This window comes from Pristiophorus japonicus, unplaced genomic scaffold (assembly GCF_044704955.1).
Source record: "Pristiophorus japonicus isolate sPriJap1 unplaced genomic scaffold, sPriJap1.hap1 HAP1_SCAFFOLD_29, whole genome shotgun sequence".
NCBI lineage: Eukaryota > Metazoa > Chordata > Chondrichthyes > Pristiophoridae > Pristiophorus > Pristiophorus japonicus.
In genome coordinates, this window is record NW_027252668.1 from 3,639,651 (window position 1) to 3,666,907 (window position 27,257).

General features: G+C 45.7%; 1 long non-coding RNA gene across 2 annotated transcripts in view; it reads left to right on the forward strand.

The window, feature by feature from the left end:
• Nucleotides 1–221: 221 nt before the first annotated feature.
• Nucleotides 222–27,257, forward strand: part of LOC139248294 (uncharacterized) — a 214,279-nt gene continuing 187,243 nt past the window's right edge. For both annotated transcript variants that reach the window (XR_011591048.1, XR_011591046.1), the window contains exons 1-2: nt 222–235; nt 686–772. This is a non-coding gene — a long non-coding RNA (uncharacterized lncRNA). The remainder of the gene's footprint in view (nt 236–685; nt 773–27,257) is intronic.

The following is a 27,257-nucleotide window of genomic DNA, read 5'->3' on the forward strand; positions in this document are numbered from 1 at the left end:
CACTTGATTTATTGTTTTACTAAAATAGTTGTGTATACAGTGTGGGGTAACAGTGAAAGTAAATCACCTCGCTCTTTCAAATTATTGCTGCTTTCTTTCCCCAAATTAGTAGTGAATGTTCCTGATTCAGTCCCAATCTCACCGTGTCTGTTGTTCTTGGACAGTGAACAGTGGAAAACAGCCTGACGGTGAGGATGTGAGGAGTTTCACAAAGTTTATCTATTGCAGACACCAGGTGAGGAGTGTGGGAGAAGACATTTCAAGCATCGGTTATTTTGTTTTGGTGCATTGAGTTGTCCAGAACCGTGTTGCTGGTGATCGAGAGCCTGTCGCTCCCTCAGATACATCAGGATCCAGGCTCTGTGACATTCTGTTAACTACACAGGCCCTCAACTTGGTTTCAAAAGTCTGAAAACAATTGTTGTACAGCCCAGGTACTATAGTTATATTCCAGGAAGAGATTCAGAATTTTACAAGTAGTCCCATGGGAGTGGGAGATATAAACCTGAACTGTTTCAATCGGGTGGTCCTATTCATGGACCAGTGCTGTTTGTATCGTGGTTTCCCCTCTCCAGATACTTTACTTTATTATAAACAAACATGTTAATTATAACTTTACTTTTTATAGTCTCCCACTCACCTGTTCATATCATAACTAATATTGTTCTCGTATTATTATTCTCAGAGAAGTACTTCACTGAGCCTGAATAAATGTGATCTTTCCTCCACCCAGAACACAAGGAACAGTGCTGTCAGCACCTTCTCACTCACAGTAAGTATATTTTCACTTACAGAGCGCAGAGACACAAAACTGGTCTCAATCCTATTGTCATAGGCAGCAGAAGCTGTCAGTCCCACAGTGATCCGAATTTCCAGAGTTACATTATGAATCCCACAATCACTTGGAGCAGTACAATAAGATGTTGTTTCAAAGTCCAAACATATCGCACTGAGAGACAGATCCATTTTCACTCACTTACTCACAAACACAGGAACAGATAGACACTGACACAGTGTCAATCCACACTGCTGGCATACACGGACTGTCAACCAGTGCAGGCAGCTCCTTCTCACACACAGTAAGTACATTATCACTCAGAGCGCAGAGACACAGAACTGGCCTCAATCCTATTATCACAGGCAGCAGAAGCAGTCAGTCCCACAGTAATCCAGAGTACAAGAGTTACATTGTGAATCTTACAAGGAGCAGTAGAATCAGACGCTGTTTCACCATTGAAACAGATCAAACTGACATGTAGATTAAACACCCGCACTCACTTGCCAGAAACTGGCAGGTAGAGAATAAAACACACAATCACATACCTTAATATATAAGTTAGAAAGTAAAAACCATACTCTCATATCAGAAGCTGACGGGTACAGAGCAAAAGCAATAATCACATATCAGGAAAGGAGAGATTCAGTATTAAGCCATCTCGAATATACCAGAAAATGACAGGTGCAGAATAAAACCCACACTCCCGTACCATAGACTGACAGATACAATCTACAACCCACACCCACATAGATGAAAGTGACACGCACAGAGTAAACTTCACACGCCCAGAGAGTGACAGGTAGAGTGTAAATCCCAGAGTCACATGTCAGAAAACAGAGGTAAAAAGTAAAACTGATACTTGCATTGCAGAATCTGACAGTTTCTGAGCTAAAGACATATTGCCATCTCATAAACTGGCAGATGCAGAGTGAAACCCACACACACCTATCAGAAAGGTAAAACCTTTACTCACATATCAGACAAATTCAGGTAGAACATAAAACAGATATTCACGTTCACATACCAGAGACGGGCAGATACAGAGTAAATCCCCGCTCATATAGCAGGAACTGACAGGTACAGTCTAAAACATACACCCAAATTGCAGGAGCTAATAGGTGCTGATTAAACCCAGACTAACACACCAGAAACTGAGAGGCACAGATTAAACCCCCACACACATACCTAAATCTGACAGTTACAGAAATATACACAGACTCGCATATGAGAGACACATACAGTATAAAGCCCATATTCATGTATCATACATAAAAGCTGACAGTTACAAGTTAAACTACCACTCATAAGCCAGAAACTGACAGGTACAGATTAAACCAACACTCACATATCAGAAACTGACAGGTTCAGAATAAAATCCACACTCAGATATGAGAAACTGACAGGTACAGAATAAACCCCACTCTCACATACCAGAAACACCTGGCTCACTTTAATTGCCTTCTGCAGTGTGACCGTAGTGTCCACAGAGAGGAGGCACTCATGGCTGATTCCATTAACAAAGATGTCCCTCAGTGCTTCGGTGAGAGGGCCGCCCAAATCACATGGTGCAGCCATTCGTCTCAGGTCTGCAGCATATTTTGCAATTTCTTGGCCTTCGGGCCACCAGTGGGTGTAGAACAAATGTATGGCTGTGAGGATGCTCTCTTTAGGTTTGAGCTGTTCCTGTATTATTGTTACAAGCTCTGCATACATTTTGATTGTCGTCTTCACTGGGGCTAGTAGGTCCCTGACGAGGCCATGGACTGTGGGCCCACAACTGCTGAGCAGGATAGCTCTGCGCTTATCAGTCAGCGAGATCGGGTCGTCTCCTGCCAGGTCATTTGCAATGAAAACGTGTTCGAGCCTTTCCACAAAGGCATCCCAATCTTCCCCCTCAGCGAATTGTTGAAAGTTGCTAAGGTTAGCCATTTTGTGCATGGAAATTCATAATCTCCTCACGAGATGTTATGTGTGTAAGCACTCTAGTAAGGTAACACAAGGTAAGGTATTGTACTTGAACTGTTGTGACTGTGGAAGAAAGAATCTATGAACACCTGGCTTAATTTAGAGGGAAGGGTTAAATTCTGTTTTTTGCTATGCTTAAAGAAATAATAAGACTAGAAAAATAGCCACGCTTTTTAGCCTTGAAACTTAGAGATGCAATTAGGTGACCATCTGGTATTAAAAGGGAGTCTCCTTTTGCCTTTGCTTATCAGACTGTGAACAGAGAGAAACTATGCAAGGACAGATAGAGTGTGTACCTCCCGAGACGACCTTTGTACTCGCGGGACAAATGAATAAGATTCTTTTTCTATTTCTGTATTCAATTTCTGTATAAAGATAAGTGCAATTTGCTTGTACGACAGAGTTTTGCCTTGGTACAGTCCAAGCAGGCTCTCCGAGATATATCTTGCTTTTTAAAATAAATTCTCTCGAAGTGCAGTTCTGAAAGTCTCCGCCTGAGTTAATTTAAGCTAAATATTTCCTCGACAGTGACCTTTGTTCATTTATTGTAGCTCCTGAGTAAGGATACAGTGAGGTGCGCTCCCTTTTATACTTGGTTACCTGCAGTGTGCAGGTGAGCCTTAGGTCTCCACCAGTAGCACCCTCTGGTGGTACAGGTATAATGTATACAGTGTGAAGATACATTCAGTGGTCTAATCTTACAGTACATACTTTATACATACACAACAGTTTTGGTCTCCGCAATTAAGGAAGGGTATACTTCCATTGGAGGCTGTTCAGAGTTCTCTCGGTTGATTCCGGAGATCAAGGGGTTGACTTATGAAGATAGGTTGAGTAGTTTGGGCCTATACTCATTGGAGTTCAGAAGAATGAGAGGTGATCTTATTGAAACATGTAAGATAATGAGGGGGCTCGACAAGGTGGATGCAGAGACGATATTTCCACTCATAGGGGAAAATAAAACCAGAGGACATAATCACACAATAAGGGGCCGCCCATTTAAAACTGAGATGATGAATTTCTTCTCTCTGAGGGTTGTAAATCTGTGGAATTCGCTGCCCCAGAGAGCTGTGGAAGCTGGGACACTGAATATGTTTAAGGCGGAGATGGACAGATTTTTGAGCGATAAGGGAATAAAGGGTTTTGGGGAGCGGGCAGGGAAGTGGAGCTGAGTCCATGATCAGATCAGCCGTGATCTTATTGAATGGCGGAGCAGGCTCGAGGGGCTGTATGGCCTACTCCTGCTTATGTTCTTATATAAAAAGTAACTACCAAAATTACCAACAGGTAGGTGGGCCCATTACCAAACTTTACATAAACGGCAATTACTGAATTACCAACAATAGTGGGGTGTATCATTAATCTTTATATAAAAAGTAATTGCTGCAATTACCAACAGGGAGAAGGGCCCATCACCAATATTTATATCAACAGAGACACAAATATAGACACACGTGTACACAGACACACATATATAACAGACATATATCACACACACAGGTAGAGACATCCCCCAAACACACACACAGCCCGTACACAGACATATATCACACACACAGGTAAACGCACCAACCGCCATCCTGTGGGCTCGCGGCCATCCACGCCCCTGGTGCCAGCTTACGTGACGTCACACAGACGGGTTGCCAGGTTACCGACGTCACACAGCTTGCGTTGCTGGGTTACGGACGTCACTTGCGGTCAGACGGGTAAAATGCGGCGCGGATTCAAATCGGGAGCCACGTGGCTAGGATCGGCCCCGCCTCTGACTGTGGGAGTGGGCGGGGCGCCTGGCCAGCTGTGCCGGGCCGCGATTGGTGCGGCGAGCTATCCATCAGCTACTTGCACCCAATAGCAGCGATGGATCACGATTGACTCGCTGAACGAGCATGTCCCGGATCTTGACGGTTGGTGAAGGAAAAATCAAAATGGCGGATAGCAAGCGAAGGCAGCGCGGTCGGAGGCTGAGGGTGAATGTCCCGGGGAGAGAGAGCCGGGGGCTGAGGGTGAGTGTCCCGGGGGGAGAGGGAGCCGGGGGCTGAGGGTGAATGTCCCGGGGGCTGAGGGAGCCGGGGGCTGAGGGTGAGTGTCCCGGGGGAGAGAGAGCCGGGGGCTGAGGGTGAGTGTCCCGGGGGGAGAGGGAGCCGGGGGCTGAGGGTGAGTGTCCCGGGGGAGAGAGAGCCGGGGGCTGAGGGTGAGTGTCCCGCGGGGAGGGGGAGCCGGAGGCTGAGGGTGAGTGTCCCGGGGGGAGAGAGAGCCGGGGGCTGAGGGTGAGTGTCCCGGGGGGAGAGGGAGCCGGGGGCTGAGGGTGAGTGTCCCGGGGGAGAGAGAGCCGGGGGCTGAGGGTGAGTGTCCCGGGGGGAGAGAGAGCCGGGGGCTGAGGGTGAGTGTCCCGGGGGTGAGGGAGCCGGGGGCTGAGGGTGAGTGTCCCGGGGGGGAGAGGGAGCCGGGGGCTGAGGGTGAGTGTCCCGGGGGGGAGAGGGAGCCGGGGGCTGAGGGTGAGTGTCCCGGGGGGGAGAGGGAGCCGGGGGCTGAGGGTGAGTGTCCCGGGGGGGAGAGGGAGCCGGGGGCTGAGGGTGAGTGTCCCGGGGGGAGAGAGAGCCGGGGGGAGAGAGAGCCGGGGGCTGAGGGTGAGTGTCCCGGGGGGAGGGGGAGCCGGGGGCTGAGGGTGAGTGTGCCGGGGGGAGAGGGAGCCGGGGGCTGAGGGTGTGTGTCCCGGGGGCTGAGGGTGAGTGTCCCTGGGGGAGAGAGAGCCGGGGGCTGAGGGTGAGTGTCCCGGGGGCTGAGGGTGAGTGTCCCGGGGGGAGAGGGAGCCGGGGGCTGAGGGTGTGTGTCCCGGGGGCTGAGGGTGAGTGTCCCTGGGGGAGAGAGAGCCGGGGGCTGAGGGTGAGTGTCCCGGGGGGGAGAGGGAGCCGGGGGCTGAGGGTGAGTGTCCCGGGGGGAGAGGGAGCCGGGGGCTGAGGGTGAGTGTCCCGGGGGGAGAGGGAGCCGGGGGCTGAGGGTGAGTGTCCCGGGGGGAGAGGGGGCTGAGGGTGAGTGTCCCGGGGGGAGAGGGAGCCGGGGGCTGAGGGTGTGTCCTGGGATGGGGTGTGGGGTGAAGAGGGAGCCGACACTTGCTCTAGTGCTAGAGACTGGCGGGTACAGAATATAACCAACACTCACATACCAATTACTGACAGTTACAGCTTTAATCCACACTCACAAACCAGATACTGACAGGTACATATTGAGCACCACACTTATCTACCTGAAACTGAGAGATGCAGAATAAAACCCACACTCTTACATCAGAAACTGACAGGTACTGAGTCTTAAGAGAAGTAGCGACAGGGATAGTGGAACGCATTGGTTGTAATTTACCAAAATTCCCTGGATTCTGGGGAGGTCCCAACAGATTGGAAAACTGCAAATTTAACGTCCCTATTTAAAAAAAGGAGGCAGACAAAAAGCAGGAAGCTATAGACCAGTTAGCCCAACATCTGTGGTTGGGAAAATGTTGGAGTCCATTATTAAAGAAGCAATCGCAGGATATTTGAAAACGCATATATTCAGTCAGACAGAGTCAGCATGGATTTATGAAGGGGAATTCATGTTTGACAAATTTTCTGGCATTCTTTGAGGATGTAACGAACAGGGTGGTAAAGGGGAACCAGTGGATGTGGTGTATTTGGACTTCCAGAAGGCATTTGACAAGGTGCCGCATAAAAGATTACCGCACAAGATAAAAGTTCACGGGGTTGAGGATAATATATTAGCATGGATAGAGGATTGGCTAACTAGAGAGTCGGGATAAATGGTTCATTCTCGGGTTGGCAACCAGTAACTAGTGGGGTGCCACAGGGATCAGTGCTGGGGCCCCACTATTTACACTCTATATTAACGACTTGGAAGAAGAGACCGAGTAGAACATAGTCAAGTTTGCTGACGATACAAAGTTGGGAGGAAAAGATGTGTGTGATAAGTACACAAAAAACCTGCAAAAGGACATAGACAGGCTAAGTGAGTGGGCAAAAATTTGGCAGATGGAGTATAATGTTGGAAAGTGTGAGGTTATGCACTTTGGCAGAAAAAAATTGAAGAACAAGTTCTTATTTAAATGGAGAAAAATTGTAAAGTGCTGCAGTACTGGGGGTCCTGGTGCATGAAATCAAAAGGTTATTATGCAGGTACAGCAAGTGATCAGGAAGGCCAATGGAATGTTGGCCTTTATTGCAAAGGGGATGGAGTATAAAAGCAGGGAAGTCTTGCTGCAGTTATATTGGTGAAGCCACACCTGGAATACTGCATACAGTTTTGGTTTCCATATTTAAGAAAGGATATACTAGTTTTGGAGGCAGTTCAGTGAAGGTTCACTAGGTTGATTCTGGAGATGAGGGGGTTGACTGATGAGGGAACGTTGGCCTCTACTCCTTGGAATTGAGAAGAATGAGAGGTGATCTTTTCAAAATGTATAAGATTATGAGGGGGCTTGACAAGGTGGATGCAGAGAGGATGTTTCCACTGATAGGGGAGACTGGAACTTGGGGGCATAGAAACAGAAAATAGGTGCAGGAGTAGGTCATTTGGCCATTCGAGTCTGCACCACCATTCAGATGGCTGATCATTCCCTCAGTACCCCTTTCCTGCTTTCTCTCCATACCCCTTGATCCCTTTAGCCACTCCCTCTTGATCATATCCAATGAACTGGCATCAACAACTCTCTGTGGCAGGGAATTCCACAGGTTAACAACTCTCTGAGTGAAGAAGTTTCTCCTCATCTCAGTAAATTTAAGACAATTTCTTAACCGATAAGTGATTATGGGACGCGGGGAGGGAAGTGAAGCTGAGTCCATGAACGGATCAGGCAGGATCGTATTAAATGGCGGAGCAGGCTCGAGGGGCCGTATGGCCTACTCTTTCTCCTATTTCTTATGTAGACAGATACACACTCCCATACCAGAGACAGACTTGCACAGAGATAGATATACACTCCCGTAGTAGACACTGATGGGCACAGAAATAGATACCTATTCCCATACCAGAGACTGACAGGCAAAGAGATAGATACATACTCCCATACCATGACCAGCACACAGATAGATATATACTACCATACCAGAGATTGACAGCACAGTGACTGATACATACTCCCATTCACGACTCTGACTGGCACAGAGAATAGACTATTACTCCCATAGCAGACTCGACAGCACTGATTGATAAAGACTTGCATACCAGAGACCTACCGGCACAGAGATAGATACATACTCCCTACCAGAAACTGATCGGCACATGGATAGATACATAGTCCCATACTGGACACCACCGGACACACAGATAGTTACATTCTCCCACATCAGCGACTGACAGCACAGAGATATACACATACTCCTATACCAGAGAATAACGGGCACAGAGATAGATACAAACTCCCATACCCGAGATTGACAGGCACACAGATAGATACATACTCCCATACAAGAGACTGACAGGCACACAGATAGATACATACTCCCATACCAGAGACTGACAGGCACAGTGATAGATACATGCCTGCATACCAGGCACAGATAGATATATAGTCCCACACCAGACACTGACTTGCACAGAGATAGATACATATTCTCATACCAGACACTGACTGGCACAGATACATAGTCCCATAATACGGAGACTGACAGTACACAGATGGATACATACTCGCACACCCGACACTGGCACAGAGATAGATACATACTCCCAGACCAGAGAATGACAGGCACAGAGATAGAAACATAGAAAATAGGTGGAGGAGTAGGCCATTCGGCCCTTCGAGCCTGCACCGCCATTCAATAAGATCATGGCTGATCATTCCTTCATTACCCCTTTCCTGCTTTCTCTCCATACCCCTGGATCCCCTTAACCCTAAGAGCCATATCTAACTCCCTCTTGAATATATCTAATGAACTGGCATAAACAACTCTCTGCGGCAGGGAATTCCACAGGTCAACAACTCTGAGTGAAGAAGTTTCTCCTCATCTCAGTCCTAAATGGCCTACCCCTTACCGTAAGAATGTGGCCCCTGGTTCTGGACTTCCCCAACATCGAGAACATTCTTCCCGTACCGAACCTTATGTGTTTCTATATGAGATCCCCTCTCATCCTTCTAAACGCCAGTGAATAAAGGCCCAGTTGATCCAGTCTCTCCTCATATGACAGCCCAGCCATCCATGGAATCAGTCTGGTGAACCTTCGCTGCACTCCCTCAATAGCAAGAACATCCTTTCTCAGACTAGGAGACCAAAACCGTGCACAATATTCCAGGTGAGGCCTCACTAAGGCCCTGTACAATTGCAGTAAGACCTCCCTGCTCCTATATTCAAATCCCCTAGCTATGAAGGCCAACATACCATTTGCCTTCTTTACCGCCTGCTGTACCTGCGTGCCCACTTTCAGTGACTGATGAACCATGACACCCAGGTCTCGTTGCAGCTCCCCTTTTTGTAGTCTGCCACCATTCAAATATTCTGCCTTCATGTTTTTGCCCCCAAAATGGATAACCTCACATTTATCCACATTATACTGCATCTGCCATGTATTTGCCCACTCACCTAATCTGTCCAAGTCACCCTTCAACCTCTTAGCGTCCTCCTCACAGCTCACACCGCCACCCAGTTTAGTGTCATCCGCAAACTTGGAGATATTACACTCAATTCCTTCATCCAAATCGTTCATGTATATTGTAAAGAGCTGGGGTCCCAGCACTGAGCCCTGCGGCACCCCACTAGTAACTGCCTGCCATTCTGAAAAGGACCCGTTTATCCCGACGCTCTGCTTCCTGTCTGCCAACCAGTTCTCTATCCACGTCAGTACATTACCCCCAATACCATGCGCTTTGATTTTGTACACCAATCTTTTGTGCGGGACCTTGTCAAAAGCCTTTTGAAATAGATACTTACTCCCATACCAGAGAGTGAGAGGCGCAATGATAGACACATACTCCCATACCAGAGAATGACAGGCTCAGAGATAGATACATACTCCCATACTAGAGACTGACAGGCACACAGATAGATACATACTCCCATAATAGAGACTGACAGGCATGGAGATAGATACATACTACCATCATCGTCATAGGTAGTCCCTCGAGTCGAGGATGACTTGCTTCCACACCAAAAAGTTCAAAGGTGTTTCAATGAAGGACATAATATTCCAAGTCCCGAACTAAATCTTAAAAGGTGAAAGATTGCTGTGCGTGGATATTTTTAATGTTTGGTGACTGTTGCACACCAGCCGCCACACGGACATGACAGAGCTAGGTCTTGGTCCAGTGGCAAGATGACTGGAGACCAGCTCTGGTTCAAAGACATATTGCGCACACATATTGCAGTGTGGGCTGGCCCATGCTGCCCCTGGGCCCTCGCCTCTTCTGGGGCGATACTCCCATACCAGAGACTGTCTTGCACACAGATAGATACATACTCGCGTACCAGAAACTGACAGGCACAGTGATAGATGCATACTCCCATACCAGTGAATGGAAGACACAAAGATAGATACGTACTCCCATACCAGAGATTGACAGGCATAGAGATAGATACATACTGCCATACGCGACACTGACTGGCAAACAGAAAGATACATACGCCCAGATCAGAGAATGAAAGACACATAGATACATTCCCCCAGACCAGAGACTGACATGCACAGAGATAGATACATACCACCATACCAGACACTGACAGAGATAGATACATACACCCATACCGGAGACTGATGGGCACACAGATAGATACTTAATCCCATACCAGGCACTGGCAGGGACAGAGAGAGATACATACTGACAGGCGCAGAGATCGATGCATGCTCCCAGACCAGAGACTGACTTGCACACAGATAGATACATAATCCCATATCAGAGATTGTAGGCGCAGAGATAGATACATACTCCCATACCAGAGAATGGCAGGCACAGAGATAGATACATATGCTCATTCCAGACACTGACTGGCACAGAGATAGATACATACTCCCATACCAGAAAATGACAGGCACACAGATAAATACATATTCCCATACCAGAGAATAGCAGGCACAGAGATAGATACGTACTCCCGTACCAGAGACTGACCGCATAGAGATAGATAAATACTCCCACACCAGACACTGACAGGCACAGTGAAAGATACATACTCCCATACCAGAGATTGACAGGCATAGAGATAGATACATACACCCATACCGGACATTGACAGCACACAGATAGATACATAGACAAAGATGAAATAGCAGCACATTTGGAAAGCAGTGACAGAATCGGTCCAAGTCAGCATGGATTTATGAAAGGGAAATCATGCTTGACAAATCGTCTGTAATTTTTTGAGGATGTAACTAGTAGAGTGGACATGGGAGAACCAGTGGATGTGGTGTATTTGGACTTTCAAAAGGCTTTTGACAAGGTCCCACACAAGAGATTGGTGTGCAAAATTAAAGCACATGGTATTGGGGTAATGTACTGACATGGATAGAGAACTGGTTGGCAGACAGGAAGCAGAGAGTCGGGATAAACGGGTCCTTTTCAGATGACAGGCAGTGACTAGTGGGGTGCCGGAGGGCTCGGTGCTGGCACCCCAGCTATTAACATTAATGATTGAGATGAAGGAATTGAGTGTAATATTTCCAAGTTTGCAGATGACACTAAACTGGGTGGCGGTGTGAGCTGTGAGGAGGACGCTAAGAGGCTGCAGGGTGACTTGGACAGGTTAGGTGAGTGGGCAAATGCATGACGGATGCAGTACAATGTGGATAAATGTGACGTAATCCACTTTGGGGGCAAAAACACGAAGGCAGAATATTATCTGAATGGTGGCAGATTAGGAAAAGGAGAGGTACAACGAGAGCTGGGTGTCATGGTACATCAGCCATTGAAAGTTGGCATGCAGGTACAGCAGGTGGTGAAGAAGGCAAATGGTATGTTGGCCTTCGTAGCTAGGGGTTTTGAGTATGGGAACAGGGAGGTCTTACTGCAGTTGTACAGAGCCTTGGTGAGGCCTCACCTGGAATATTGTGTGCAGTTTTGGTGGTCTAATCTGAAGAAGGACGTTCTTGCTATTGAGGGAGTGCAGCGAAGGTTGACCAGACTGATTCCCAGGATGGCTGGACTGATATGAGGAGCCATGACCTTGTTGAATGACGGAGCAGGCTTCAGGGGCTAGATGGCCTACTCCTGTTCCTAATTCTTATGTTCTTATGAGAGACTGGATCGACTGGGCCCGTATTCACTGGAGTTTCGAAGGATGAGAGGGGATCTCATGGAAACATAAAATTCTGACGGGACTGGACTGGACAGGTTAGATGCAGAAGGAATGTTTCCGATGTTGGGGATGTCCCGTACCAGAGACTGACAGGCACAGAGATAGATGCATACTCCCATACCAGACACTGACAGGCACAAAGATAGATACATACTCCCATACCAGACACTGACAGGCATAGATAGATACATACTCCCAGACCAGAGACTGGGGATGTCCAGAACCAGAGGACATAGTCTTAGGATAAGGGGTAGGCCATTTAGGACTGAGATGAGGAGAAACTTCTTCACTGAGAGAGTTGTTGACCTGTGGAATTCCCTACCGCAGAGAGTTGTTGATGCCAGTTCATTGGATATATTCAAGAGAGAGTTAGATATAGCCCTTACGGCTAAATGAATCAAGGGGTATGGAGAGAAAGCAGGAAAGGGGTACTGAGGTGAAGGATCAGCCATGATCTTATTGAATGGTGGTGTAGGCTCGACCGGCCGAAAGGCCTACTCCTGCACCTATTTTCTATGTTTCTATAGTCCCATATCAGAGACTGCCAGGCACAGAGATAGATACATACTCCCATCATCATCATAGGCAGTTCCTCAAGTCGAGGATGACTTGCTTCCACACCATAAAGTTCACAGGTGTTTGAATGAAGGACCTAATATTCCAGGTCCTGAACTAAATCTTGAAGGGTGGAAGATGCCTGTGCGTGGATTTTTTTATCGTGTGGTGGACTTGACAGAGCTGGGTCTTGGTCTAGTGGCAAGGATTAACCAAGGCGACTGGAAACCGCCTCTGCTGCAAGGACATCGTGCGCACACATATCGCAGTGTGGGCTGGCCCGTGCTGCCTCTGGGCCCTCGCCTCTTCTGGGGCGATACTCCCAAACCAGAGACTGACAGCACACCGATAGATACATACTCCCATACCAGACACTGACAAGCATAGAGATAGATACATACTCCCACATTTGCCACTAACAGGCACAGAGACAGATACGTACTCCCATACCAGATCGTGTAGGCACAGAGACAGATACGTACTCCCGTACCAGATCGTGTAGGCACAGAGACAGATACGTACTCCCATACCAGAGATTGTAGGCACAGAGACAGATACGTACTCCCATACCAGAGATTGTAGGCACAGAGACAGATACATACTCCCATACCAGACACTGACAGCGCAGAGATAGTTACGCAGTCCCATATCAGAGACTGACAGATACAGTGATAGACGCATACTCCCATACCTGAAACTGACGGGCACAGAGTTAGATACAAACTCCCATACCCGACACTGTCAGGCACACAGATTGCTACATACTCCCATACCAGCAACTGACAGGCACAGAGAAAGTTACTTGCAGTCGGATTCAGGTGAATTTATAATGAGGAACAAAGAAATGGCAGATCAATTGAACAAATACTTCGGTTCTGTCTTCACGAAGGAAGACACAAATAACCTTCCGAATGTACTTGGGGATAGTGGGGCTAGCGAGAAGGAGGAACTGAAGGATATCCTTATTAGGCGGGAAATTGTGTTGGGGAAATTGATGGGATTGAAGGGCAATAAATCCCCGGGGCCTGATCGTCTGCATCCCAGAGTACTTAAGGAAGTGGCCCTAGAAATAGTGGATGCATGGTGATCATTTTCTAACATTCTACTGACTCTGGATCAGTTCCTATAGACTGGAGGGTAGCTAATGTAACACCACTTTTTAAAAAAGGAGGGAAAGAGAAAACAGGGAATTATAGACTGGTTATCCTGACGTCGGTGGTGGGGAAAATGTTGGAATCAATGATTAAGGATGAAATAGCAGCGTATTTGGAAAGCAGTGACAGGATCGGGCCAAGTCAGCATGGATTTATGAAAGGGAAATCACGCTTGATGAATCTTCAAGACTTTTTTGAGGATGTAACGAGTAGAGTGGACAAGGGAAAACCAGTGGATGTGGTGTATTTGGACTTTCAAAAGGCTTTTGACAAGGTGCCGCACAAGAGATTGGTGTGCAAAATCAAAGCACATGGTATTGAGGGTAATGTATTGACGTGGATAGAGAACTGGTTGGTAGATAGGAAGCAGAGAGTCGGGATAAACGGGTCCTTTTCAGAATGGCAGGCAGTGACTAATGGAGTGCCGCAGGGCTCAGTGCTGGGACCCCAGCTCTTTACAATATACATTAACGAATTAGATGAAGGAATTGAGTGTAATATCTCCAAGTTTGCAGATGACACTAAACTGGGTGGTGGTGTGAGCTGTGACTTGGACAGATTAGGTGAGTGGGCAAATGCATGGCAGATGCAGTATAATGTGGATAAATGTGAGGTTATCCATTCTGGGGGCAAAAGCACGAAGGCAGAATATTATCTGAATGGCGGCAGATTAGGAAAAGGGGAGCTGCAACGAGACCTGGGTGTCATGGTTCATCAGTCATTGAAAGTTGGCATGCAGTTACAGAAGTCGGTGAAGAAGGCAAATGGTATGTTGGCCTTCATAGCTAGGGGATTTGCGTATAGGAGCAGGGAGGTCTTACTGCAGTTGTACAGGGCCTTGGTGAGGCCTCACCTGGAATATTGTGTTCAGTTTTGGTCTCCTAATCTGAGGAAGGACAATCTTGCTATTGAGGGAGTGCAGCGAAGGTTCACCAGACTGATTCCAGGGATGGCTGGACTGACCTATGAGGAGGGACTGCATTAACTGGTCCTTTATTCACGCAGTTTAGAAGGATGAGAGGGGATCTCATAGAAACGTATAAGATTCTGATGGGACTGAACAGGTTAGACGCAGGAAGAATGTTCTCGATGTTGGGGAAGTCAAGAACCAGGGGACACAGTCTTAGGATAAGGTCTAGGCCATTTAGGACTGAGATGAGGAGAAACTTCTTCACTCAGAGTTGTTAACCTGTGGAATTCCCTACCGCAGAGAGTTGTTGATGCCAGTTCATTGAATGTATTCAAGAGGGATTTAGATATGGCCCTTACAGCTAAAGGGATCAAGTGGTATGGAGAGAAAGCAGGAAAGGGGTACTGAGGGAATGATCAGCCATGATCTTATTGAATGGCAGTGCAGGCCCTTAGTGCCAAATGGCCTACTCCTTCACCTATTTTCTATGTTTTTATGTACATATTGACAGGCACATGTAGATAGATACATACTCCCATGCCAGAAAGTGACACCACAGATAGATACATACTCCCATACCAGAGACTGACAGGCACACAGTTGGAAACATTCTTACCAGACAAACTGGCACAGATAGATACATACTCCCATACCAGAGACTGACAGGGACAGAGTTAGACTAATACTTCCATACCAGGCACTGACGGGCGCAGAGTTGGATACATAATCCCACACCAGAGATTGTCGGCACAGAGATCGATACATGCTCCCATACTAGACACTGACAGATTCAAAATAAAAACAACTCTCGCATACCAGAAACTGCCTGGTAGAATAAAACCAGCGAATGACAGTGTAAATTACTAACTTCCTTACTTGAAATCAATAGATGCAGAATAAAACCCACACTCCTACCAAAAACTGACAGGTAGAGTAAATCCCACAATATCATAACAGATACTGACAGATACAGAATAACTACCAACCTCACTTACCAGTAATTGACATGCACAGGGTAATAACTTCTCTTCCATACCAGACACTGACCGGCACACCGATAGATACATACTCCCATACCAGACACTGACCGGCACACCGATAGATACATACTCCCATACCAGGGACTGACAGATTCAAAGGAAAACCATCTCGGAATTAGGTCAAAAGTGGCAGTTTATAGCATAAGACCCACAATAATAAATCAGCAGCTGATAAGTCCAGAATAAAATCCAGACTCCCATAACAGACAGTGCTCGATATGAGTAAAGCCCACACGCACATACCGGAGACAGATAGATACAGAGTGATACTCTCGCTCACGTACCAGAGACTGAGAGAAACAGACTAAAACCCACAATCACAAAGCTGAAAATGGTAGATACAAAGTAGTCCCCTCAATTCCGTATCAATAATTGACAGTTAGAAAGGAAAATGAATACTGGTATATCATAAAGATATTGCTGGAAATCCGAGGAACAGAGTTTATGTTTCAGGTGGATGAGCCTTTATCATCGAACTGAAACGTTCTCACTCACTCACTCACTCACTCACTCCACAGAATGTGGATTAAAATTTGACTGGATCCTACGGCCGTTAATTGAACCCAGATCAACTAGCTTGGAAGGCAGCTGTGCTCACCACTCTACCACCATCACACGCATCAAGCGGGAAAGCATCGCTTTCTGTTTTTACATGTGCCTGTCAATCCCACACTGACACACTGTACCAGACAGTGACAGATAGTGTCTTTACTATACTCCCAGTCAATCCCACACTGATACACTGTAACAGACAGTGACAGATAGTGTCTTTACTATACTCCCAGTCAATCCCACACTGACACACTGTACCAGACAGTGACAGATACAGTATCTATCCTACACTGACCAGTGAATCCCACATTAGCACACAGAACCTGAGTGACAGAGGCAGTGCCTGTCCCACATTCGATGATTAACCCCAGCACAGTAGACCGCTCTGCAAAGACACGTTTGGTTGAGTGTTGGATAGACATTACTGGGCAATCCATTTCAGTGATTAACCCACTCGTCACACTAGAATTGGGTGAGCGCCTCCACCTGCTTTTAATGATTGTTTGGAGTTTTCAGCCGGACCAATAAAATACTTTGCGATCATTTAAGCTGAACATAAACATGGTTCTGAGCGATCTCTGGAATTTAAAATGGGTTCTGCTAAATGATTGTCACTTGTTGCGCACTCACTTTCAGCCAGGAGATGGCAGCAACCTCTAACAGTTAGGAGTATGCAGGTTGTGTCCACACATCTAGACGGGCATTAGTCTGGCACTGCCCGGGGAGCTGGCCAAGCACACCAGCTCGAAGTAAATCTCCACAAATTACTGACAAAAAAACAGAAAACACCACGATTCACATACAAGAAACTGACAGATGCAGGTTAAATCCCAACTCCAGTGATTCACAACCCTCAGTGAACAAATTTTTGCATGTGGAATTTTTTGTGGATGTAACTAGTAGAGTGGACAAGGGAGAACCAGTGGATGTGGTGTATTTGGACTTTCAAAAGGCTTTTGATAAGGTCCCGCACAAGAGATTGGTATACAAAATCAAAGCACATGGTATCTGGGGTAACGTACTGACGTGGATAGAGAACTGGTTGGCAGACAGGAAGCAGAGAGTCGGGATAAAAGGGTCCTTTTCAGAATGGCAGGCAGTGACTAGTGGAGTGCCGCAGGGCTCAGTGCTGGGACCTCAGCTCTTTACAATATACATTAACAATTTGGATGAAGGAATAGAGTGTAATATTTCCAAGTTTGCGGATGAGACTAAACTGGGTGGTGGTGTGAGCTGTGAGGAGGACGCTAAGAGGCTACAGGGTGACTTGGACAGATTAGATGAGTGGGCAACTACATAGCAGATGCAGTATAATGTGGATAAATGTGAGGTTACCTATTTTGGGGGCAAAAAAATGAAGGCAGAATATTATCTGAATGGCGGCAGACTAGAAAAAGGGGAGGTGCAACGAGACCTGGGTGTCATGGTTCATCAGTCACTGAAAGTGGGCACACAGGTACAGCAGGCGGTAAAGAAGGTAAATGGTATGTTGGCCTTCATAGCTAGGGGATTTGAATATAGGAGCAGGGAGGTCTTACTGCAATTGTACAGGGCCTTAGTGAGGCCTCACCTGGAATATTGTGTTCGGTTTTGGTCTCCTAGTCTGAGGAAGGACGTTCTTGCTATTGAGGGAATGCAGCGAAGGTTCACCAGACTGATTCCAGGGATGGCTGGGCTGTCATATGAGGAGAGACTGGATCAACTGGGCCTTTATTCACTGGCGTTTAGAAGGATGAGAGGTGATCTCATAGAAACATATACGATTTTGACGGGGCTGGACAGGTTAAGTGTGGGAAAAATATTCTCGATGTTGGGGAAGTCCAGAACCAGGGGACATAGTCTTAGGATAAGGGGTAAGCCATTTAGGAGTGAGATGAGGAGAAACTTCTTCACTCAGAGAGTTGTTGACCTGTGGAATTCCCTGCCGCAGAGAGTTGTTGATGCCAGTTCATTGGATATATTCAAGAGGGAGTTAGATATGGCCCTTACGTTTAAGGGGATCAAGGGGTATAGAGAGAAAGCAGGAAAGGGGTACTGAAGCAATGATCAGCCATGATCTTATTGAATGGCGGTGCAGGCTTGAAGGTCCGAATGGCCTACTCCACCTATTTTCTATATTTCCATACTCCCATAGCAGAGACTGACGGGCACACAGATAGATACTTACTCCCATACCCGACACTGACAGGGCACAGATAGAAACATACTCTCATACCTGAGGCTGACACGCACACAGATAGATACATACTCCCACACCAGCGACTGACGGGTACAGAGATAGATACATACTTCCACACCAGCGACTGACAGCGCACAGATAGATACATACTCCCATACCAGAGACTGACAGGCACAGAGATAGATACATACTCCCATACCCGACACTGACAGGCACAGAGGTGGATACATACTACATAACAGCTTCTGACAGGTACAGACATATATACGTGCTCCCATACCAGTGACTGACAGGCACAGAGACAGATACATGCACCCATACCAGACATTGACAGATTCAAAATAAAAATGACTCTTGCATACAATAACTGCCTGGTAGAATAAAACCAGCGAATGACACATACATTGTAAATTAATAACTCACTTACTTGAAATCAACAGATACAGAATAAAACCCACACTCGCATACCAAAAACTGACAGATACAGAGTAAAGGCCAACCTCACTTACCAGTAATTGCCATGTACAGGGTAATAACCTCTCTTCCATACCAGGCACTGACAGACACACCGATAGATACATACTCCCATACAAGACACTGACAGATTCAAAGGAAAACCATCTCTGAATTAGGTAGAAACTGGCAGTTATAGGATAAGACCCAGACTAATAAATTAGAAGATGACAAGTACAGAATAAAATCCAGACTCCCATAACAGACACTGCCAGATACAGAGTAAAGTCCACACGCACATACCAGGGACCGATAGATACAGAGCGACGCTCACGTACCAAAGACTGAGAGAAACAGACTAAAACCCACAATCGCAAAGCTGAAAATGATAGATACAGAGTACTCCCCTCTATTCTGTTTCAATAATTGACAGGTAGAAAGGAAAATGAATACTGATATATCATAAAGAAAATGCTAGAAATCTCAGCGGGTCAGGCAGCATCAGTGGAGAGAGGAACAGAGTTAATGATTCAGGTGGATGAGCGTTTGTCATCGAACTGAAACGTTAACTCTCTCTCTCTCTGCACAGATGCTGCCTGACCCGCTGAGATTTCCAGCATTTTCTGATTATTTCCGATTCCAGCATCCACAGTATTTTGCTTTTATACTCGACTATCATAATAAACATAAGAACAGAAGAAATAGGAGCAGGACTGGTACGGAATAAAACACACCGTCATATCAAACACTGACAGATACAGAGTAAAAGTCATCATCACATACCAGAGGTGGGCTGATGCAGAATAAAGTCCATAGCCACAAACCCGGTTCCAATACAGTACATAGAAACCCCCCACAATAATCAGAGAATGTGTGTAAAGATTAAAATCCACACTCACAAACCAGAAATTCACAGGTATTGATTAAAACGTTCACTTATATATCCCAAACAGAAAGTGGATTAAAATTTGACTGGATCGTACGGCCGTGAATTGAACCCAGATCAACTAGCTTGGAAGGCAGCTGTGCTCACCACTCTACCACCATCACACGCATCAAGCGGGAAAGCATCGCTTTCTGTTTTTACATGTGCCTGTCAATCCCACACTGACACACTGTACCAGACAGTGACAGATAGTGTCTTTACTATACTCCTCAGTCAATCCCACACTGACACACTGTACCAGACAGTGACCGATAGTGTCTTTACTATACTCCCAGTCAATCCCACACTGACACACTGTACCAGAGAGTGACAGATAGTGTCTTTACTATACTCCCAGTCAATCCCACACTGACACACTGTACCAGAGAGTGACAGATAGTGTCTTTACTATACTCCCAGTCAATCCCACACTGACACACTGTACCAGACAGTGACAGATACAGTGTCTTTACTCTACTCCCAGACAATCCCAAACTGACACACTGTACCAGACAGTGACAGATACAGTGTCTTTACTATACTCCCAGTCAATCACACACTGACACACTGTACCAGACAGTGACAGATACAGTATCTATCCTACACTGACCAGTGAATCCCACATTAGCACACAGTACCTGAGTGACAGAGGCAGTGTGTAGTGTCTCTGCACCTTGTTACAAACTCGCACGAGGCATGGATATATCAGACACGGTCACTCTATGACCTTCACTTTATTCCCAGGACTTAAGATTGTTGATCCTGGGTCGGACCTCCCCTTTTGTACCTGGAAGCCCAGGTGAGGAGCTAATTCCCTCTGGTCAGGGTGTGCATTACAAGGGTACAGATACAGTATGCGTGAGTTACAGTTACATACTTATAGCCATTGCAAGATGGTGAAATACATGACACAGTGTCTGTCCCACACTCAATGATTAACCCCAGCACAGTAGACGGCTCTGCAAAGGCACGTTTGGTTGAAATGGATTGCCCAGTAATGTCTATCCCACACTCGGTGATTAACCCTTCTGTTCACACTAGAATTGGGTGAGCGCCTCCACCTGCTTTTAATGCTTGTTTGGAGTTTTCAGCCGGACCAATAAAATACTTTGCAATAGTTTAAGCTGAACACAAACATGGTTCTGAGCAATCTCTGGAATTTAAAATGGGTTCTGCTGAATGATTGTCACTTGTTGCAGCACTCACTTTCAGCCAGGAGATGGCAGCAACCTCTAACAGTTAGTGTGCAGATTGTGTCCACACATCTCGATGTTCATGAGTCTGGTACTGCCTGGGGAGCTGGCCAAGCACACCAGCTCGAAGTAAATCTCCACAAATTACTGACAAAAAAAACCCAGAAAACACCACGATTCACATACAAGAAATTGACAGATGCAGGTTAAAATCCCAACTCCTGGTCCGGAAACTGGCAGGTACTGATTAAAACCCACACTCGCATAGTAGAAACAGACAGGTTGAGCAGAAAACCCATATTTATGTAACAGAGATTGACAGGTACAGATAAAATCCACATTCCCTGACAAGACACTGGCAGGTACTGATTAAAACCGTTACTCATTCATATAACAGAAATGTACAGGTACAGCACAAAACTCAGACTAAGGTATCACAACCTGACAGGTACACAGTGAAAAAAAGCACAATCACATCCCAGAAACTGCTAATACAGTGTAAGATTCACATAACAGAAACGGAGAGGTGCAGAATGAAACACCACTCAAATACCAGAAACTGACAGATACAGTGCATAACCTACATTCGTATACCAGAAACAGGGAGTAAAACACATGCTCACATCCCAGAGATTGGAAGGTGCAAATAAAACCCAACACATATACCAGAAACTGACAGGTTCAGAGTGAAACTCACACTCTCATACCAGAGATGCATAATACAGAGTAAAACCCTAACTAACACACCACAAACTGAAGATAGTGGGGGAAAAACATTCACATATCAGAGACAAACAGATGAAGATTGAAACCCACACTCATGCACCATGCACTTCGAGATTCAGAGTAAACCCTTCTCAGCAGAAATTGACAGGTAGAAAGGAAACCCCACACTCCTGTATCAGAAACTGACTAATAGAGTAAAACCAATATTTGCATACCAGAGACCGACGGGTGGAGAGAAGAATCCACGTTCACAATACAGACACTGACTGATGCAGAGTAAAATTCACACCCACATACCAGAGACAACTATGCAGTTGAAGTGGTGTACATGGATTTCCAAAAGGCGTTCGACAAAGTGCCACATATTAGGTTTACAAGCAAAGTTGAAGCCCATGGAATAAAAAGGACAGTGGCAGCATGGATAAGAAATGAGGTAAGTGACAGGAGTGAGAAGGGTTTTATTTTGGACTGGAGGAAGGTACACAGTGATGTTCCCCAAGGGTCAGTATTGGACCAGTGCTTTGCTTGATACATATTAATGACTTGGATGTGTGTGTACAGGGCACAATTTCAAACCTTGCAGATGACCACAAAACTTGGAAATATAGTGAACAGTGAGAAGCACAGTGATAGACTTCAGGATGACATAGGCAGGTTGGTAGAATGGGCGGACACGTGGCAGATGAAATTTAACGCAGAAACGTGTGAATGATACATTTTGGTAGAAAGAGCGAGGAGAAGCAATATAAACGACAGTACAATTCTAAAGTGGGTGCATGAACAGAGACCTGGGGGTATATGTGCACAGATTGTTGGACATGGCAGGGCAGGTTGAGGAAGTGGTTAAAAAAGCTTACGGGACCCAGAGCTTCATGAATAGAGGTATACAGTACAAAAGCGTGGAACATATAATGAACCTGTATAAAACACTGGTTCGGCCTCAACTGGGAACCATAATTTAGGAAGGATGTGAAGGCCTTGGAGAGGGTGCAGCAAAGATTAACGAGAATGATTCCAGGGATCAGGGACTTCAGTCACGTGGATAGACTAGAGAAGTTGGCGTTGTTCTCCATGGAGCAAAGTAGATTGGGAGAAGATGTGATAGAGGTCTTCAAAATCACGAGGGATCTGGACAGAGTAGATAGAGGGAAACTGTTCCCAGTGGCATAAGGGTCGAGAACCAGAGGACACAGATTTAAGCTGATAGACAAATGAACCAAAGGCACCATTAGAAAAAACATGTTTAAACTGCGAGTGGTCAACATCTGGAATGCACTGCCAGAAAGGGTGGTGGAGGCAGACTCAATCATACTCCCATACCAGACACTGACATGCACACAGATAGATACATACTCCCATACCAGAGACTGACAGGCACACAGATAGATACATACACCCAGGCCAGATACTGACAGGCACAGAGATAGATACATACACCCATACCAGACACTGCCACGCACACAGATAGATACATACTCCCATACCAGAGACTGACAGGCACAGAGATAGATACATACACCCAGACCAGATACTGACAGGCACACAGATAGCTACATACTCCCATACCAGAGACTGACAGGCACACAGATAGATACATACTCCCATACCAGAGACTGACAGGCACAGAGATAGATACATACACCCAGATCAGACACTGACACGCACACAGATAGATACATACTCCCATATCAGATACTAACAGGCACACAGATAGATACATACTCCCATACCAGAGACTGACAACACAGAGATAGATACATACTCCCATACCAGACACTGACACGCACACAGATAGATACGCAGTCAAATACCAGAGACTGGCAGCCACAGAGATAGATACACGATCCAATACCAGAGACTGACTTGCACAGAATTAGATACATACTCTCATACCAGGTACTGAAAGCACACAGATAGCTACATACTCCCAGACCAGACACGGACAGCCCTGATCGATACATACTCCTCTACCAGAGACTGACAGGGACAGAAATAGATACATACTCACATACAGAGACTGATGGGCACACATATAGATATATACTTCCATACTAGAGAATGATAGGCACAGAGATATATACATACTCCCATCCAGAAACTAATGCCACAGATCGTACATACTCCCATGCCAGAAACTGACAGGCACAGAGATAGATACCTACTCCTATACCAGAGACTGACGGACACAGAGTTGGATACATACTCCCACACCAACGACCGACAGGCACAGAGGTAGATACAAACTCCCATACCAGAGACTGACAGCACACAGATAGATACATACTCCCATACCGGACAGGGACAGAGATAGATACATACTCCCATACCTGAGACTGACAGGCACACAGATAGATACATACTCCCATACAAGACACTGACAGGCACACAGATAGATACATACTCCCATACCAGAGACTGACAGTTTGAAAGGAAAACCATCTCTGAATTAGGTAGAAACTGGCAGTTATGGATAAGACCCAGACTAATAAATCAGAAGATGACAAATACAGAATAAAATCCAGACTCCCATAACAGACACTGCCAGATGTAGAGTAAAGTTCACACGCACATACCAGAGACAGGTAGATACAGAGCGAAACTCACGCTCATGTACCAGAGACTGAGAAAAACAGACTAAAACCCACAATCGCAAAGCTGAAAATGACAGATACAGAGTACTCCCCACTATTCTGTATCAATAATTGACAGGTGGAAAGGAAAATGAATACTGGTGCATCAAAGAAAATGCTGTAAATCTCAGCGGGTCAGGCAACATCAGTGGAGAGAGGAACAGAGTTAATGTTTCAGGTGGATGAGCCTTTGTCATCGAACTGAAACGTTAACTCTCTCTCTCTCTCTCCCTCCCCAGGTGCTGCCTGACCCGCTGAGATTTCCAGCATTTTCTGTTTTTATTTCCGATTCCAGCATCCACAGTATTTTGCTTTTATACTCGACTATCATAATAAACATAACATGAGAAATAGGAGCAGGACTGGTACGGAATAAAACACACTGTTATATCAAACACTGACAGATACAGAGTAAAAGTCATCATCACATACCAGAGGTGGGCTGATACAGAATAAAGTCCATAGCCACAAACCCGGTTCCAATACAGTACATAGAAACCCCCCACAATAATCAGAGAATGTGTGTAAAGATTAAAATCCACACTCACAAACCAGAAATTCACAGGTATTGATTAAAACACTCACTTATATATGCCAAACAGAAAGTGGATTCAAATTTGACTGGATCCTACGGCCGTGAATTGAACCCAGATCAACTAGCTTGGAATGCAGCTGTGCTCACCACTCTACCACCATCACACGCATCAAGCGGGAAAACATCGCTTTCTGTTTTTACACGTGCCTGTTAATCCCACACTGACACACTGTACCAGCCAGTGACAGTGACAGATACAGTGTCTTTACTATACTCCCAGTCAATCCCACACTGACACACTGTACCAGACAGTCAGAGATAGTGTCTTTACTATACTCCCCAGTCAATCCCACACTGACACACTGTACCAGACAGTGACAGATACAATGTCTTTACTATACTCCCCAGTCAATCCACACTGACACACTGTACCAGACAGTGACAGATACAGTGTCTTTACTGTACTCCCAGTCAATCCCACACTGACACACTGTACCAGACAGTGACAGATACAGTGTCTTTACTATACTCCCCAGTCAATCCACACTGACACACTGTACCAGACAGTGACAGATACAGTGTCTTTACTGTACTCCCAGTCAATCCCATACTGACACACTGTACCAGACAGTGATAGATACAGTGTCTTTACTATACTCCCTAGTCAATCCCACACTGACACACTGTACCAGACATTGATAGATACAGTGTCTTTACTATACTCCCAGTCAATCACACACTGACACACTGTGTCCCTGACAGCCACTTCACTGATATGTGAGTGTGGGTTTTATGGTGTATTGTTCAGACTCTGAGGTGTGTGTGTGTGGATTTTATTTTATATGAATGAAACTAACTTTTTTTTAAAAGAGAAAGACTAGTAAATGTTATTGAGTGGAATTTGAGTGTTCTTGTACATGAATTGCAGAAAGTTAACATGCAATTACAGCAAACAATTAGGAAGATAAATGGTATGTTAGCCCTTAATGCAAATGGGTTGGAATAAGGTAGCGTTGGTACAATTAAATAGAACTGAGATTGGGAGAAATTTGTTCACTCAGAGGGTTGTGAATCACTGGAGTTGGGATTTTAACCTGCATCTGTCAGTTTCTTGTATGTGAATCGTGGTGTTTTCTGTTTTTTTGTCAGTAATTTGTGGAGATTTACTTCGAGCTGATGTGCTTGGCCAGCTACCCAGGCAGTACCAGACTCATGGACGTCGAGATGTGTGGACACAGTCTGCACACTCCTAACTGTTAGAGGTTGCTGCCATCTCCTGGCTGAAAGCGAGTGCTGCAACAAGTGACAATCATTCAGCAGAACCCATTTTAAATTCCACAGATCGCTCAGAACCATGTTTATGTTCAGCTTAAACTATTGCAAAGTATTTTATTGGTCCGGCTGAAAACTCCAAACAACCATTAAAAGCAGGTGGAGGCGCTCACCCGATTGTAGTGTGAACAGTGGGTTAATCACTGAGTGTGGGATAGACATTACTGGGCAATTCATTTCAACCAAACGTGCCTTTACAGAGCCGTCTACTGTACTGCGGTTAATCATTGAGTGCGGGACAGGCACTGCCTCTGTCACTCAGGTGCTGTGGGATTCTCTGGTACAGTGTGTCAGTGTGGGATTGACTGGGAGTAGAGTAAAGACACTATCTGTCACTCTCTGGTACAGTGTGTCAGTGTGGAATTGACTGGGGAGTATAGTAAAGACACTGTATCTGTCACTCTCTGTACAGTGTGTCAGTATGAGATTAACTGGGAGTATAGTAAAGACACTGTATCTGTCACTGTCTGGTACAGTGTGTCAGTGTGGAATTGACTGGGGAGTATAGTAAAGACACTGTATCTGTCACTCTCTGTACAGTGTGTCAGTATGGGATTAACTGGGAGTATTGTAAAGACACTGTATCTGTCACTGTCTGGTACAGTGTGTCTGTGGGATTGACAGGCACGTGTAACAACAGAAAGCGATGCTTTCCCACTTGATGCGTGTGATGGTGGTAGAGTGGTGAGCACAGGTGCTTTCCAAGCTCTTCAATCAATTCCAGTTGATCTGGGTTCAATTCACGGCCATTGGATCCAGTAAAATTTTAATCCACGTTCTGTTTGGGATATATGAGTGAGTGTTTTAATCAATACCTGTGAATTTCTGATTTGTGAGTGTGGATTTAATCTTTACACACATTCTCTGATTATTGTGGGGGGTTTCTATGTACTGTATTGGAACCGGGTTTGTGATTATGGACTTTATTCTGAATCAGCCCACCTCTGGTATGTGATGATGACTTTTACTCTGTATCTGTCAGTGTTTGATATGATGGTGTGTTTTATTCCGTACCAGTCCTGCTCCTATTTCTCATGTTATGTTTATTATGATAGTCG